General features: G+C 49.2%; 1 protein-coding gene across 2 annotated transcripts in view; it reads left to right on the forward strand.

The window, feature by feature from the left end:
• The first annotated feature begins 7053 nt into the window (after positions 1-7053).
• CNTN6 (contactin 6) overlaps positions 7054-16928 on the forward strand; it is a 173892-nt gene continuing 164017 nt past the window's right edge. The window contains exon 1 of one of the 2 annotated variants that reach the window (XM_080673339.1): positions 7054-7581. The gene's annotated coding sequence lies outside the window, so the exon portion shown is untranslated. The remainder of the gene's footprint in view (positions 7582-16928) is intronic. The other variant, XM_080673341.1, reaches the window with a different exon arrangement.

A 16928-nucleotide genomic window follows, 5' to 3' on the forward strand; every position in this document is an offset into this window, starting at 1 on the left:
TTTCTCACAGAATATGTGTGGGTACTTGCCAGAAGGCGAAAACCAAGAGAGAGGAAGATTTGCTATAAGAACAGAAATCAAGCCCAAGTTAAGTGAAAATAAGCTTTGCATGATGGTGGCTGGGAAGGGTCCAAATTATGCCAGGAAATCCTAAGAAGATCTAAGTGGAATGCCTTTTAAAAAGTAGAACGGGGTCCGTCCAGTGAAGAGAGGGAAAAGGATCGTAGCTAATAAACCCAACTGCCACGTGATTGGGGAAGAAATCCAAGACCTTGTCTGAGAAAGAAAAGCAAGCACCTGTGGTATTTCTGCCCATCATGTCAATGGCCTGACAGGTGATGCTATGTAATGGAAACTGCCATGAGTAACTCATGTTTTCTCCGTCCAACCTCCTTGAACACCCAATACGATAGTTTGTACATTTTCTAAATGAGGGCCAGGAGTGGGGACGGCAGAATTGTCATTGTGTGAGCAGCTCAACTGTGGATGATGAATATCCAGACTTTAGAGCTGGTACGGCAACCTCTTCGTTGTGTCTAGGGAATAGGATGCAGTCGTAATTATTATGCATGAAAAAAAGTCTCTCCGTCTTCAGGGTTAAAAAGATTAGCAAAGAAGAGAAGCTTCATTAATGAAATGCATTTCCTTTCACGGGAGCCCAAGCAATTTACCCTATAATTTAGAAAGGTCACGCAGGGCCTGGTGGTAGGTAATGCTCCTGAAATAGCCAGCATCCTGCCGTCCTGCCGTCCTGCCGAGCCATCCATGCTCATTAACATTCAGTGTGGGAAGCCACAGGTGGCAGGCAGCGCCGTGGATCAATTTCCCTGTCCCAGGGTTGCCGCAAACAAATCCTGTCACAGACCCCAGACCTTCCCCCTCTCTACTGGAAGTCACCACATGGAACACCTGCTTGGGGTGAATAGCCTCAGGGTACGTGCACAGAGTTATAGCAATAGCTTCCTGAAATACCCATTTCCTTCCCATGAGGTAGGAAGAGAATAGATGTTTTTCAGCGACAGTTTCCCTTCGAGAAGTACCACCTGTCAAGGCCAAACGCTGGCCCTTTTTCCCAGAGAAAGTCAATGTTGGCATATCTGTCAAGTTTTACAGATGTGGTATAAAGTGAAAAAACAACATGTTTGTGTTGGGCCAGAAGACTAGGACAGTTGTTGACGTGATCCTTCCACATGCCTTTTCCTGAGGGGACGTAAATGTGGCATTTCCCACGGTGACACTCCAGGCCCTATCTCTCCCTCCCGCTGCAGCATGGGAAAGAACAGGGAAGGGGAAAATGGTTAAGACATCCTGGTGAGTCAGGACAGGCGTCTCAGAAGTGATCGTTTGTTGCTGGGGTTGTGTCCTTTGAAGTCGATGATTGAAATCTCTGACCAAGTGAGATTGTGCCTTTGATGCTGGTCTATTTGCAAGCAAGCACACAGCTTACAAAGCTCCCCAGAGGGAGGGGGCCCAAAAAGGGTTGCCGATGGGGCTCCTAGGTCTAGGGATATATATCTGCGAACCAATAGTCTCTCTTGGTTCTCAAGTCCCCTCCCTCCTTCGCTCCTATTCTGGCCACTTGCTTAGTAACTCTCCCCCTCCCCCTTTCCTGTTATTCTCCCCAGTTTGCATACCCCCCTGGCTCTTTCCTTAGAATTCTGAGGACATCCTGCTGTACCTGGATGTGTGGCCTTTGTGGTTTGGCCAACCTGTCTGCTAGTTATTTTCCATCCGAAGTTACTCGCTGGTTATTTTCTAGCTGACCCCTGTCCTTTTCTGCCTAAATACTAAATATTTGGCCCAACTCCTCTCATGGGGACCATTTAACTCTCTGTTCTTCTCAAAGCACCATGGAGAGATGGGCCAAATATTTAGTATCAGATCATCCCTTCAAATATCTTTGGTGAAATGCCTGTTTGTATCTTGTGTTAATTTTTGTATTGGTTGTTTGTCTCTTTGTTATTGAGTTGTAAAACATTGTTAATGATGTATGTCAAAGATCAAGCATTTTTCATGTTGATGGAGCTCCATATTTCTATTATTCCTTTTGTTCTGTGTTTGTGTGGGTACAAATGTGTGTGGATGTCCTCAAAGAATTTTGCCTACCTCAGGGTCTCATATATTTTCTTCTATAAGTTTTAAAGTGTTGCCTTTATATTTGTGATCCATTCCAAACGAAATTTTTGTGTATGGTATGAGGCAAGGGTCAAAGTTAACGTATTCCAAGTGAAGATCCACTTGTCCAAGTGCCATTTCTTGAAATATGATGCTTTTATCATTGAATTATCTTGATTCCTTTGTCTAAACCAGTTGATCACATACGTGTCGTGATCTTCTTTTAGATGCTCCAACATGTTGTCTTGATCTCTCTGGCTAATACCAACCTGATGATTGCTTTAGGTTAGAAGTAAGTGATAAAATGAGAGTATCATTCCTCAAACTTGTTTTTTATCATTTTTCAAAATAATTTTTTAAATTTTCAATTACAGTTGATATAAATATTATATCCACATCAGGGGTGCAACCCAGTGATTAGACATTATGTAACTTATGAAGTGATTGCCCTGTTAAATCTAATATCCATCTGACACCATACATAGGAATTGCCATATTATTGGCTGTGTTTCCGATGTTGTATTTCACATCTCCGTGACTGTAACAAACAATTTGTACTTCTCAATCCCTTCACCTTTTTTACTCTTCGCCCCCAACCCCTCTCCCATCTGGCAGCCATCAAAATATTCTCGGTGTCTATGAGTCTGTTTCTGTTCTGCTTGTTTACTTGTTTTTAGATTCCACATGTAAGTGACATCCTGTGGTATTTGTCTTTCTCTGTCTGACATATTTCACTCAGCACAATGCCCCCTAGGTTCACCCATGTTTTTGCAGATGGCAAGGTTTCACCCATTTTTATGGCTGAGACATATTCCATTGCATCCCTGAACCATTTCTTCTTTATCCATTCATCTATTGATGGACACGTCAGTTGCTTCCATATCTTGGCTATTGTAAATAGTGCTGCCATGAAGATATGGATGATACATACGCATTCATTGTCATTTTATTATTCACATATATTTTTTAATCACAACTACTAGTATAACCAGTATTTATTCACATTTACATTGTGGCAGGCATTTTTTTTTCTGAGCCCTTTATCTCATTGAAAATCTTTCATCTTTAACTTCATTCAATGAAGGTAGGTTCTGTTATTATTGATATTTCATCTCGGAGGAAAGTGAGGCAAAGGACAAAGAGGTAAACTTCCCAAATCCACATAAGAAGGGAGTGATTGAGCCGAAACTGGTTTGGCTCAGTGGATAGAGCGTCGGCCTGTGGACTGAAGGGACCCGGGTTCGATTCCGGTCAAGGGCATGTACCTGGGTTGTGGGCACATCCCCAGTTGGGGGTGTGCAGGAGGCAGCTGATCGATGTTTCTCTCTCACCGATGTTTCTAACTCTCTATCCCTCTCCCTTCCTCTCTGTAAAAAATCAATAAAAAAATATATTTAAAAAAAAAAAAAAGGGAGTGACCGAGCCAGGATCATGCATTTGTTTCTGCTGCTTCTTGAAGAAGACCCTTCACGTTTCTGTCATACCTGACGGGGATGAACTCCTTCAGCTTTCCTTGCCTGGGAAGCTCTTCATCGGCCCTGCCCTTCCTCGTGGCTTCCTCTCTGAGTCTTTAGTTGTAGGACTTCGTTCGGCTAGATTGCAGGCGGTTCCGAGCGAGGTGGTTCTGTAGTTCAGTTGTAGGTTTGATGCGGTTGTGGGAGGGTTTGAGTACCATGTTTACTGCCGCCACCTTCTTGTCCAGAACTTCGTTTTTTTACCATTTTGATTTTACTGTTCTTGGTTATTTTTTATTTCCATATCCATTTTAGCATCCCTTGAAAAAATGCCATAAGAAAACCTGCTGAGACACTGATTGGAATTATTTTCAATGTACTGACCGACGCGGAGATCACTGACCTCTTAGAAATATTGAGTTTTCTGGTCCAGGAACATGCTGTGCTTCATTTATTCAGGTCTCCTTATTTCTCTCAGCAATTCTTTGTACAGCTTAGGGTATAGACCTTATTTTAGGTCCTTGGTGCACCTCAGTGACTAAAGATGAAGGGAATGAGAAAAAGGCAGTAAGATGGAAAGAAAGTCAGAAAGCCAAGGGAAGGCAGTGTCCACAGGAGGGTGAGTATCTGAGTTAAATGTTCCTGATGTAGCAAGTCGAACGCGGACGGAGGGTGTGCACTGGATTTCTCGGTGGGTGATTTAGTCTTAACCATGAAGAGACACTTAGGTGGGACACGTGTGGACACAGACCAATGAGAGTGAATCAAGGGAGAGTGGACACGGTGTTTCCTGTACAAAGAGGCAGGGAGGCCGAGCAGGAGCTGGAGGAAGGGAGGTTGCGGGGGACGATGCTGATTTTTGAGATGGCAAAGCAGCTGCAGGTCTCTCTGCTGTAACTATGCAGAAGGCAGGCTGACTGACGTGCTGAGGGAGGGACGGAGCTGGGACACAGTCACCAGAGCTCAGTGAGGCTCTGCCTGAGGCCGGAGCGGGCTGCACCAGAGGGAAGGCAATGTGTGTGGGCGTGGGTGGGCGGGACAGGTGTGTGAGAGGGGCAGGTGTGGGCGGGACAGGTGTGTGAGAGGGGCAGGGGTGGGCGGGACAGGTGTGTGAGAGGGGCAGGGGTGGGCGGGACAGGTGTGTGAGAGGGGCAGGGGTGGGCGGGACAGGTATGTGAGAGGGGCAGGGGTGGGCGGGACAGGTGTGTGTGGGCGGGGCAGGTGTGTGAGAGGGGCAGGGGTGGTCGGGACAGGTGTGTGAGAGGGGCAGGGGTGGTCGGGACAGGTGTGTGAGAGGGGCAGGGGTGGTCGGGACAGGTGTGTGAGAGGGGCAGGGGTGGGCGGGACAGGTGTGTGAGAGGGGCAGGGGTGGGCGGGACAGGTGTGTGAGAGGGGCAGGGGTGGGCGGGACAGGTGTGTGAGAGGGGCAGGGGTGGGCGGGACAGGTATGTGAGAGGGGCAGGGGTGGGTGGGACAGGTGTGTGGGCGGGGCAGGTGTGGGCGGGACAGGTGTGTGAGAGGGGCAGGTGTGTGAGAGGGACAGGTGTGTGAGAGGGACAGGTGTGTGAGAGGGGCAGGTGTGGGCGGGGCAGGTGTGTGAGAGGGGCAGGTGTGGGCGGGGCAGGTGTGTGGGCGGGGCAGGTGTGTGAGAGGGACAGGTGTGTGAGAGGGACAGGTGTGTGAGAGGGGCAGGTGTGGGCGGGGCAGGTGTGTGAGAGGGGCAGGTGTGGGCGGGGCAGGTGTGTGGGCGGGGCAGGTGTGTGAGAGGGGCAGGGGTGAGAGGGACAGGTGTGTGAGAGGGGCAGGGGTGGGCGGGACAGATGTGTGAGAGGGGCAGGTGTGAGAGGGGCAGGTGTGAGAGGGGCAGGGGTGAGAGGGGCAGGGGTGAGAGGGGCAGGTGTGAGAGGGGCGGGTGTGTGAGGGGCGGGTGTGAGAGGGGCAGGTGTGTGAGGGGCAGGTGTGTGAGAGGGACAGGTGTGTGAGAGGGGCAGGGGTGAGAGGGGCAGGGGTGAGAGGGGCAGGGGTGAGAGGGGCAGGTGTGAGAGGGGCGGGTGTGTGAGGGGCAGGTGTGAGAGGGGCAGGTGTGTGAGGGGCAGGGGTGAGAGGGGCAGGTGTGAGAGGGGCAGGGGTGAGAGGGGCAGGGGTGAGAGGGGCAGGTGTGAGAGGGGCGGGTGTGTGAGGGGCAGGTGTGTGAGGGGCAGGTGTGTGACGGGGAGGTGTGAGAGGGGCAGGTGTGTGAGGGGCAGGTGTGTGAGGGGCAGGTGTGAGAGGGGCAGGTGTGTGACAGGTGCAGTGGGTGGAGCCCCTGCAGTCCTCTTTGGAGTCCGCCCCTCCTCAGGAACGGGGAACAGAGCCGTCAGCTGTGCTGCACCTGGTGGGCTGCTGGGGAGGGGAAGGGGCCCTTAGAGCAAAGGAAGTCCTCTTCGCATGAAATCCCTGCGCTGGGTCATGTTCCTCACACCTCGGCAGGAAAACCCGTCATGTTGATATTTTTATGAATAAATTATATCTTGACTTTAAAAGAGGGAGAGGGCCCTGAAGGTGAAGACGTAGAGGCTCGGGGCAGACCAGCCCTTCCTGTGGGTCAGTGCCCCTGCTCTGTGGGTTCCTCCTGATGGGGGGCGGGGGGGGGTCTTAGCCCGTGTGAGTTGACTGTTAAGAAGCATGGACCCCTCCCTCAATGAAGTCCCTGGGCCTGGTGGCGGGAGCTGATGGAGAAACGAGGTGAGTGACCCACGGAGCCACACAAGAACGCGAGCCCAGCGACCAGAAGGGCTGGGAAAGCCGCCGGAGAAAACCCGGCTCCCCAGACAGCAGCCGCGGAGACCCACCGATGGCTGCCCACTCACGCACGCTCCACGGGGCTCGCGTCTCCCCAGCGCGGTTTGCTTTGAGACCCGGGGCGTCATTTCTTTCTCCTGCAACCGAAGTCCTGTCGGAGGCCGCCTCCCACCCTCCAGTCCCAGCCCCGTGCGACCTGTCGCTGTCCCAGTACCCGCGGGGCCACGTTCTTAGCTTCCATTCAAGGCGCAGTTCGCCTCTTCACACCTGGCGACTGAACCTGAGCAGACTGCAAAGTTCACCTCGGGCTGGTATTCACAAACAGCGCCTGTGATGGACACACACACACACACACACACACACACACGCACACACATATGCACACACGCGCGGGCGCCCTGGGCCTGGGAGAGGGACCGGTACCTGGCCGCACCCCTCCTGGCACTGGGTGGGCTGAGCCTCCTGCACCTGCCTGCCATTGGCACACTGGCACCTGTGATGGAGAGGCCTGGGGCAGCACCTGAGCTCACGGGCCACATCGCCCTCCCCCTCCCCGCCCCCCGCAGCCAGGCCGGGGGCTTCGGGAAGCTCGGGTTTGGGTGGAGGGGAGTCAGTGCGGACCCTTGACCTGCCCCATCTCCGCCTGCAAACGAAATGCGGTGACAGGGCAGCCAGAGTGAAATGACTGCCCCCGCCCGCCGCCGCCTGCGAGGGGTTAGCCTGACCCAGTTTCCACGGGAGAGGTTTTTCTGATGACCCCACAGAAGTGCGTCCCTCGTCAGAGGGAGGGGAGGAGATTTCCTCCGGCCGCGCGCACGGGGATGGCAGCCGCGCTAGGCGCTGCCTGGCTGGGGGGATGCTGAGCCTGCAGACAAGCTGAGCTGGCGGCTGGCTCTCGGGAGGGAGGCGTCTCCGTCAGATATCAGAGCGGAGGGGCTCGGCCGCCAGCCTCCCTCCCGAGCTGGCAGTCTGGGCTCCGGCAGGAAGGCAGAGGGAGCAGCGTGTCCTGCTTCAGACCGGAGGAGGAGGGACGGGCGGGCATCCTCCCTGGGCGCGGGCTGGCGGTCCCCACGGGAGACCTTGCCTCCCAGCCGCTCTGACGGTGGGTCCAGCGGCTCCTCCTGCCTGGATGCTCGGCTCTGCACGCCCGGCCGGAGCGGCAGAGAGACTTCCGCAGAGACATCGCCCGCAACGTCGCCCGCAGCGTCCCCCAGACATCTCCCGAGCCTCGGTGAGTACCAAGGCGTGCGGTGTGCTGCAGTGACCCGCGTGCGGAGACTGCAGCCCTCCCGCCCGGGCTGTGTGTGAGCATCGCTGGCAAAGGCGGGGCGGGAGCAGGCACCGCTGGTGTGGGCTCTGCTTCTGGGATGTGGTGCTTAGGAGGCACGGGTTTCTGGGGAAAGCAAAGGCAGGGAATCTGTATTGGGGGTGGGGTGGGGTGGGGTGAGGCGGGGTGCGGGAGGAGAGGCTGGGTTCAAACCCGAGAGAGACAACAGGTCTATTTGTCCGCGTTTCGCTGTCTGTGCTGCAGGGAAGTGATGGGCGAGACCGGTGACATTGCTGATTCTGTACTTCCTGACGGCCTCGCGCCCTGCCTGTAGGGCCGGTGGGAAATGGGGTTGCTATCTACATATATATATTTCCATGGAAGGGTCGAGGGGTGGGGTTTGACGTGTCCGAGGGGTGACTGAAGAGGAGAAGTGTCCTGGGGGAGAGTTTTGCTTAGGGCAGCGAAGCAGGACTGGAGGTCACAGGCGCCTCCTCACCCCCCACATTTCTTCTGACAGCGCCTCTTACTCATCTGCTACATGACAGCTTCTGGCGTTGCCCTCGACAACGGTTACGCTTGTCCGTGTCCAGGTGCCTGTAATACTTTATGGAAAGTTTCAGAAGTGGATGACTTGGAAACAAACTTTCAAGAGCTCTTAGATGAGCCACATACAAGCTGGGATGTTAGCGGGATGTTGTCATCGTGGGGGCTGGGGGACACTGGAGTCCCTAGTTCTTGCTTCTCCCAGATAAAACTACTGAGGTTTCAACCCCCCGCATCCTGACGCCTTCCTTCGGGAGCGGTTCGCAGCGTGGCTGGCAGAGAAGTGATGGTGAGAGAAGGAAGTAGGGAGAGCAGGAGAAGCGCACAGAATGGTTTGGAAAGTGGGGTATTCGTAATTTTATCCTCAGTGCCGGGAGACACTCCTCAAAGCCCTTCCTCAGAGAACGAGCCAGATGTCGAGTGTGGCATTGCTTCTTTCGAGCAATTTTCATTTATCTGATGGGTTTGTCATTTTTTGTGGGTTTTTTTTTTTGTATTGTGGTTGTTAAGGATTTCACCCATTTGCATGCATTTTGCTTTATAAGAAAGAAGATAGTTAAGCCCGCGGCACCCTGTCCCCCACCCACCACACGTGGGGAAACCGGCAGAGATGCACACAGCAAGCCTCCACATGGAAAACGCCGACGGGATGTGTCTGAAAACAGAAACACGGAGTCATTTCGCCGTGTTGCTTCAGCGACATGTGATGGCAGAAATGATGTCTGTGAAGCCGAAGATTCCAAACATATGAACCTGCACATTTTTATAGGAGGCTTTCTGTGAGGTTCCATAAATGCACAACTTAACTGCCTCTCGGCAAAAAGCCCCTCACCAACACACCGCTGCGTGGGGAAGGACCGGGCTGGTGTGTTAGAATTCTCCACGGCACTTTCCCCAATGAAAACAAATTCACTTTGTCATTTAGAAAATTATTGTATATTTGCTCTAAGCTTAGCCAAAAAAAAAAAAAAAAAAAAAAACAAAAAAAAATCAATTATCTTGTGAAAAGAATGTGAAGTTGTTTGCATATTTTTTGGCTTTAACGGAAAGATAGAAATACTCCGTAGGATAAAAGTAAATGTGTACCTTTTTAATTCTTGCATCAGGAGGAGGAGAGTTAGAAAAGATTTGCTTCGCTATTCACTGATGTATTTATTTTGACATCACGTTAATTAGAGGTGCGGTGGCGTAAGGCAGCCTCAGTAAAAATAACTCAGACTGAACACGGAAGTTCATGAGAGGAAACTCATCCCCCATACAGGCTTTCATTGCAGACATCCTGTGGCTCAATTCACACACGAAAAAGTATGTGTGTGTGTGTTCGTGTGAAAGAGATTGAGGGAGAGGGATCTTTAGTAAAATTGTTTTCCTACCATACATCTTTCTATTTTATATATATAAATAAGACATCCTTAGATAATATGATCAATGAGGGATAGGTAGGTAGATGTCCTTTTAAAAGAATGAAAGCTTACCCTACTCTTTCAAAAACATATTGAGTTTAATTTTGGGTTTGGATTAAGCAGGAAAAGAAAACACACACACGATGTGGCATACCATGGAAGAAATTGCTAGATCTCAGGTCTTTGTTTCTTCCCAAGGAAGATGTTACTTACAGAAAATAACTCTAGAGTCAAGAACATTTGTAAAAATACTAGAGGCCCAGTGCACGAAATTCGTGCAAGAGTAGGCCTTCCTTCTGGCACCTGGGACCCAGACTTCTCTCGCAGACCTGGCTTCTTCCAGAAGGACGCCCGGTCTAATTCGCATATTATGCCTTTATTATGCTAGATTAATGGAAGTCCATTTCAGGATGCATGTTTAGACATTAAACACTCTCTGACAAGTCCTTGTGCTGAAGGTTAAAAAGTTAGCACACGTGCTCTGTGGTCATCATCCTTCCATGCACCTCCTGAAGTTTATTATCAGTTTTACAGGATCGGGGCTTACCGTATTTATCTTCTGGCTTAATTCCCAGAGTCTTGGTTTTGACTTTTTAGTGTTTGAAAGGATTCAGTCCTTACCAACAGGCGTTCGCTGCTCCATTCGCCATTCTAGAGTCTTTTATTTTTAATTATGGAATGGGTTGTTGAATTCCACTAAGTGATACCCCACCACCAAAGAAATAGTCATAGATGCATGTTTTCTGTGTGCTTACGAAGAACATGCTTTCTTTTGCCTTTTGCACGGAAGGTAAGTCATCTTTCTTAAATCAAACTTATTTTTCCCTTCAGGAATTAGTAAGTATTTGTAAACGATGATGCGGATCCTTCCCGTGTTGAATGGTACCTTGTAGCAGTGTTTTATTATGCCTACAATTTCCATCCTTGGGTGTACTAGTAACTTGCTTTTTCTCTGCTGGATGTCCACGTGATTCTTTGTTTTATTTTGGCTGCAGTATGTCCTGGAATTAGTCTGTCTTTATCAACTTTTCTTGAATATGGCACACCCCATGGATTCTTTTATTCCAAAAGTGTTGCATTATACAATTGAATTTTTTAGAGAGAGGGGAGATTGTTGTTCTTTTGCTTTTTTCTTTTCTTTTAGGATCACCAGTTGTGGGCATGTTGGATCTCATTTGTCTGTCTTCCACATCTATCATATTTCCAAATTTACTTTTAAATTTATACTTTCCTGTTCATTTTGGTTGATTTCCTGAAGCTGTTTCTCCACTTCCCTAACAGTGATTTCCAACCATGAGTGTTATAATATCATTGCTTCTAATGTAGCTTTATTTTTTTAATTATCTTGTTCCCTTTCCCCCAATATTTTATTTCAGCATTGCTTTTCCTTTAAAAAGTATGCATGGAGAGGTGGTGTTTCGGAGATATTATATCCACGTCACATCAGAGCAAGTGTCTAAGCACTTTCCCCAAACTGTGGCTGATTCTCCTTCAGATTTGACTTTCCACTGCATTTTTCTTTATTTTCCTTTTGCTTTCAAAATAAGCCTAAGGGATGGATAGGCAGAACACAGTGCATTCCAAGGGCATTGAAACAATTCTGTATGATACTGTCACAATTGGTACATGTCAGTACATATTTGTCAGAACCCAGAGAATGTACAACACCAAGAGCGAAGCTTGATATAAACTATGGACTTGGGGTGACAGGGACATATTTGTGTAGGTTCATCACTGTAACCAACTGTAGAACCACGTGCCAGGTGACAGGTGTGTTGTGAGTGGAGGAACCACGTGCCAGGTGACCGGTGTGTTGTTAGTGGAGGAACCACGTGCCAGGTGACAGGTGTGTTGTGAGTGGAGGAACCACGTGCCAGGTGACCGGTGTGTTGTTAGTGGAGGAACCACGTGCCAGGTGACCGGTGTGTTGTTAGTGGAGGAACCACGTGCCAGGTGATAGGTGTGTTGTTAGTGGAGGAACCACGTGCCAGGTGACCGGTGTGTTGTTAGTGGAGGAACCACGTGCCAGGTGACAGGTGTGTTGTGAGTGGAGGAACCACGTGCCAGGTGACCGGTGTGTTGTTAGTGGAGGAACCACGTGCCAGGTGACCGGTGTGTTGTTAGTGGAGGAACCATGTGCCAGGTGACAGGTGTGTTGTTAGTGGAGGAACCACGTGCCAGGTGACCGGTGTGTTGTGAGTGGAGGAACTACCTGCCAGGTGACAGGTGTGTTGTTAGTGGAGGAACCACGTGCCAGGTGACAGGTGTGTTGTGAGTGGAGGAACCACGTGCCAGGTGACTGGTATGTTGTTAGTGGAGGAACCACATGCCAGGTGACAGGTGTGTTGTTAGTGGAGGAACCACGTGCCAGGTGACAGGTGTGTTGTTAGTGGAGGAACCACGTGCCAGGTGACAGGTGTGTTGTTAGTGGAGGAACCACGTGCCAGGTGACAGGTGTGTTGTTAGTGGAGGAACCACGTGCCAGGTGACACGTGTGTTGTTAGTGGAGGAACCACGTGCCAGGTGACCGGTGTGTTGTGAGTGGAGGAACCACGTGCCAGGTGACCGGTGTGTTGTTAGTGGAGGAACCACGTGCCAGGTGACCGGTGTGTTGTGAGTGGAGGAACCACGTGCCAGGTGACCGGTGTGTTGTGAGTGGAGGAACCACGTGCCAGGTGACAGGTGTGTTGTTAGTGGAGGAACCACGTGCCAGGTGACAGGTGTGTTGTGAGTGGAGGAACCACGTGCCAGGTGACAGGTGTGTTGTTAGTGGAGGAACCACGTGCCAGGTGACAGGTGTGTTGTTAGTGGAGGAACCACGTGCCAGGTGACAGGTGTGTTGTTAGTGGAGGAACCACGTGCCAGGTGCCAGGTGTGTAGTTAGTGGAGGAACCACGTGCCAGGTGACAGGTGTGTTGTGAGTGGAGGAACCACGTGCCAGGTGACTGGTGTGTAGTTAGTGGAGGAACCACGTGCCAGGTGACAGGTGTGTTGTAAGTGGAGGAACCACGTGCCAGGTGACAGGTGTGTTGTTAGTGAAGGAGGCTGTGCATGTGTGGGGGCCGGGAGTGGAAGCTGGCAGGTTGGGGGTCAGCCATCTCCTTCAAAGCTTCATTTAGCTTTGTGATGATAGTGACGAGAAAGGGAAAGAACATGTCTGTGCTCTCTGATCCCTCCGCTCAAACACGTTTGTGCTTCTGAGCTCTCGGCTGCAATGGAGATGAGCCTCAGAGTGTGGGTTTAGGGTTGTGGCCACGCCCACTTTTGGTTGAGGATGGAGCGTCTTGCTTCGTTTTTTACCCAGCCCCCCCTTTTTTCTTCCTCTTTGTTGTTTCTACAGAACAAGAGAGGAATTAGCATCTCTTCACTTAAGGAGCCTTAAGTAAAAACCTTTCCGTTGGCAGAATTCTCCTCAATGGAACTTTGGTTGGAAAATTAAATCGTTCTCATCATTCACATGGACAAGGGCAGGGGTAGTTAAAGGTGAGGGTGCACCAGGAAATCGTACGTTAAATATTGGTTATGGCGAGGGCGTGGCAGGATGTACTGAGAGAGCAGAGCCCTGGCACCTGCTTTTGGACTCCGATAAGTCTTTAAGGATGAAGGCTGTGGCTTAATTAACTATCTTACCTTCAATCCTCAGGGAATTTGCAGTGAAATTGGGTCCTAGGAGCGTAAATCAATTTTAGCAGGCTCAAATATTCCATGGCAGTAGGGTGGGTAGGAAAGTGAGTCAGCATAGGTTTCTAATTGAATAAATAAATGAGTGAAATGGCTGAGATACAGAGATTGTCCAAAGAAGAACTAAAGTAATGACGTATGCTCTGAAGTACAGAAGGAATGAGGATCGTACTGGGAGAACCTGTCCCATTCTCTGCGTGTGAAGGAAATGGGAGATCAGGGGCTGGGGCAGGCAGCGTCTCTAGGTTCAGTATGGATTCGCCTCGTTGCCCGAAGCCAGTAACTGAGCCTCCCTCTGCCTCAGTTTCCCCATCCCCAGTGGAGATCCTAATCATACTAATTTCCTGGTATTAGCAAAAGGACTAAATGGGTTCATAGGTGAAAGTGCCTTGGAAGAAGGCCTTGAGATGAATAAGCACTCTTTGTATTAGTAGTTTAATCATTTTTATATTAGTGTTACTGCTTGTAATTGGGACAAGGTTGGTCTGTGAGCCTTGGGATCAATTGGGGAAAACTAATAGAAAACAATGAAAAGAATGAAAATTATCATCTTCATCTAGTTAATTACATGGGGTGTCAGGAGTCGAGAATTAAATTTGGAGGCGTGAGTCGTGACTAGAGATGAGAATGGAGCTCAGAGAACGTGGGGAGGGGAGCTAGAGGAGCCGGAACTGGGTCCCTGCAGCTGAAACACAGACGTGGGGTGTCTGCAACGCCCCCGCCCAGGAAAAGCGTTCACATCCATTTAACGTTGCGATGGCAAACGCAATGCACAGAAAGATAAGGGAAAATGAACCACCATTCCTTAGACCCAAGAAAACCCCCACCTGGTCTGAATTGGGCTGCTTCTCCGTGGCTGCCTCACTTCCGCCTCTGGACGAGCTCAATTATTTCCCCTGTTTTGGGCTAGTGTCTGTGTTCATCTTTTGGCCTCACTTGGTGTCTATTTCCTGTGGCGTTTTCCTCTCTGTATTCTAAATGAAAAATGGGAATGTCCTGCCAAAACCGGTTTGGCTCAGTGGATAGAGCGTCGGCCTGCGGACTGAAGGGTCCCGGGTTCGATTCCGGTCAAGGGCATGTACCTTGGTTGCTGGCACATCCCCAGTAGGGGGTGTGCAGGAGGCAGCTGATCGATGTTTCTCTCTCATCGATGTTTCTAGCTCTCTATCCCTCTCCCTTCCTCTCTGTAAAATATCAATAAAATATATTTAAAAAAAGAAAAAGAAAAAGAAAAATGGGAATGTCCTAAAAAAGGAAGGCGTGCACCTGGAATCAGTGATAAAGTCTGAAACTACAGGAGAGGCGCTGAAATGAACGGTGAGCATCTTCCCCCACGTGCTCCATTCCCGCCCAGAAACGTGCCCGTTCCTTTCACTGCGTCTCTTGTTCGCCGCCTCCATGGGGTGCGTCGGGCATTCTTCACTCACTTTTCCCCACTGTTCCTGGATTAAAAATGGCATTCCCTCGTGTTTACCTTTTAGCGAACAGAACTATTTAAAAATAAAGCATACCTACATTTTTGTATAAAGCTAACGATCATCTCTCCTCTTCACAGACAGGACAGTAATGACTCGTTCAAATGTTCTCCAAGCGACGGTTGCCCACGTCCATGTCTCTACTATTCAATTCTCACTTTACTCTCACCGGCTCCCCAGGTTTTGCCCACGTTGAGTTGGAGTGATAACCTGTTTTTCTTGAGCTCGTTATGTACCACTTTTTCTTGCTACGTACATGTGCCTCCTGGGCTTATGTCTTGTGTACTAAAGAGCACTTAAAGATCATTCCAGAAACTGTAGTAAACTCTTCAAGTCTGTCTGAAAATCACTCCTTTTACTTACATTCTAAATGAGCCTGTCGTCGGTCCCAGATCTCCATGTTGAGCACTGTTTTTCTCTTGGCATTTTTCGCTTAGTCCGTTCCGCGATCTGCCGGGATGTAATTTTGCTCGTGAGAAGGCAGTTCATAGTCTGGTGATCACATCTTCCAAGACTTATTTGTCTCTCATCCTGGTAGATATGAAGAATTTCTCTTGAAATTGCTGCCTTCGGGTTCTCTACCATGTCTGCAGGTGTGCATCTGTTTGAAACGTATCCCATTTCTCCCAGGCAAGCTTCTGAGTCTGTCTTTCTTCCATTCTGGAGAGTTCTCAGCTCCTGTATCTTTAATCTCACCTCCTTTCCATCTCGATTTCCTCTTCAGGGTTTTCATTAAGTATTTGCATCTTCTTTACTCGCTGTCTTTGACTGATGTTATATGTTTCTAGATCTGCCCCTTTTGAATTGCATTCTGGATGATTTCTTCTGATCTATATTTCATACACTTATTGTTCTTTTCAGAAAAATACCTTTACTTTCTGGTCTTTCTTTTAAAATTCTCTTCCTGATCTGTTTGGGCCTAACACTTTCTCTTTTATCCTTGAGCTCCTCAAAAATTTACGCAGGCTTATGTTAAAAAGTTGGGTTTTGAGGGTTGCCCCATTTTGAGTTTTCAGGGATGAGTTGCCTCCTTACTGTGCCCGCTGGGGTTGCCTTCTGCCTTCACTCTCTCTGGTCTGAGACCCTGCTAGCGGTTCTCAACCTGTGGGGTCGCGACCCACAGGTTGAGAGCCGCTGCTGTAGAGCCTAAGACCATCAGAAAATACAGATATTTACGTTACGATTCATAACAGTAGCAAAATGACAGTTATGAAGTGGCAACGAAAATAATTTTATGGTTGGGGGTCACCCCAACATGAGGAACTGTATTAAAGGGTCGCCGCATTAGGAAGGTTGAGAACCACTGCTCCAAAGAAAGGGGGTCCCAGGAAATACTGGAGGGTGTAGCCAGCTGGCTGGGGGGAACCACAGTTCACACATTTGTGGGGAGCCGGAGGCATATTAACTCTTTCAGTTCCATGGTGTGCACATTCTCAAAATGCAGAGGCAATGATTGCAAAGGTTTGTTAGCACAGCAGGTCCCAATACACAGGGGGGCTGAGCACTGGCTGGACCCCTGTCCTCTGCGGATTGTAAGTAAGAACACTGGATGGACTTTTGCAAAGCCTTTGGTGAAGTCTTCTTTCAAAGCAGGACTAAGGGACTCAAACAAAATGTTTCTTCCAAGGTTCCTAGTAATCTATCACTCTTTGTGCACATTTTATTGTCCAGGCTTTGATTTGCATATCATTTCACAGATGAATTTAGTGGGTTGTCTTACATGTATCTAACTAAACAGATGCATAAGGCGCTGGGTGTGGAGGCATGCACAGTGTCTCTGTGAATATCAGCCAGGCAGTATACCTGTTGGAATCACACTGTTAACGAAAGAACCTAATTTGTCAGCAAAGAGCAAGAGATGAAAGAGGTCAGAGGTCAGGGATGCTGCTAATTTCCTATCCCCTGATGGAAGAGGAAATTAAAGTGAGGCCTTAACAGTCTGTGGGGACGAGAAAGGGTGCAATCACTCAAAGGTGGATATAAGGTCTAATTTTTTAATGTGTAGCATGAAGGTGTTTTCTAGGCGTTTAATGTCAGCAAATTCTTACCACACCTAATAGTGAATCCGTGGTGCTGACAGATATGCTAATTCTGACATTACTGCACATAAATGCGCACAGAATTATTGTGGATTCAAGAGTTCTCTTTAAGTCAGCACCCTTATGGTGTGTCTTGCTTAGAGGTTTTAACTTTATCTTATTAATTC

The sequence above is a fragment of the Plecotus auritus genome (genome assembly GCF_963455305.1).
Source record: "Plecotus auritus genome assembly, chromosome: 6".
Taxonomy (NCBI): Eukaryota; Metazoa; Chordata; class Mammalia; order Chiroptera; family Vespertilionidae; genus Plecotus; species Plecotus auritus.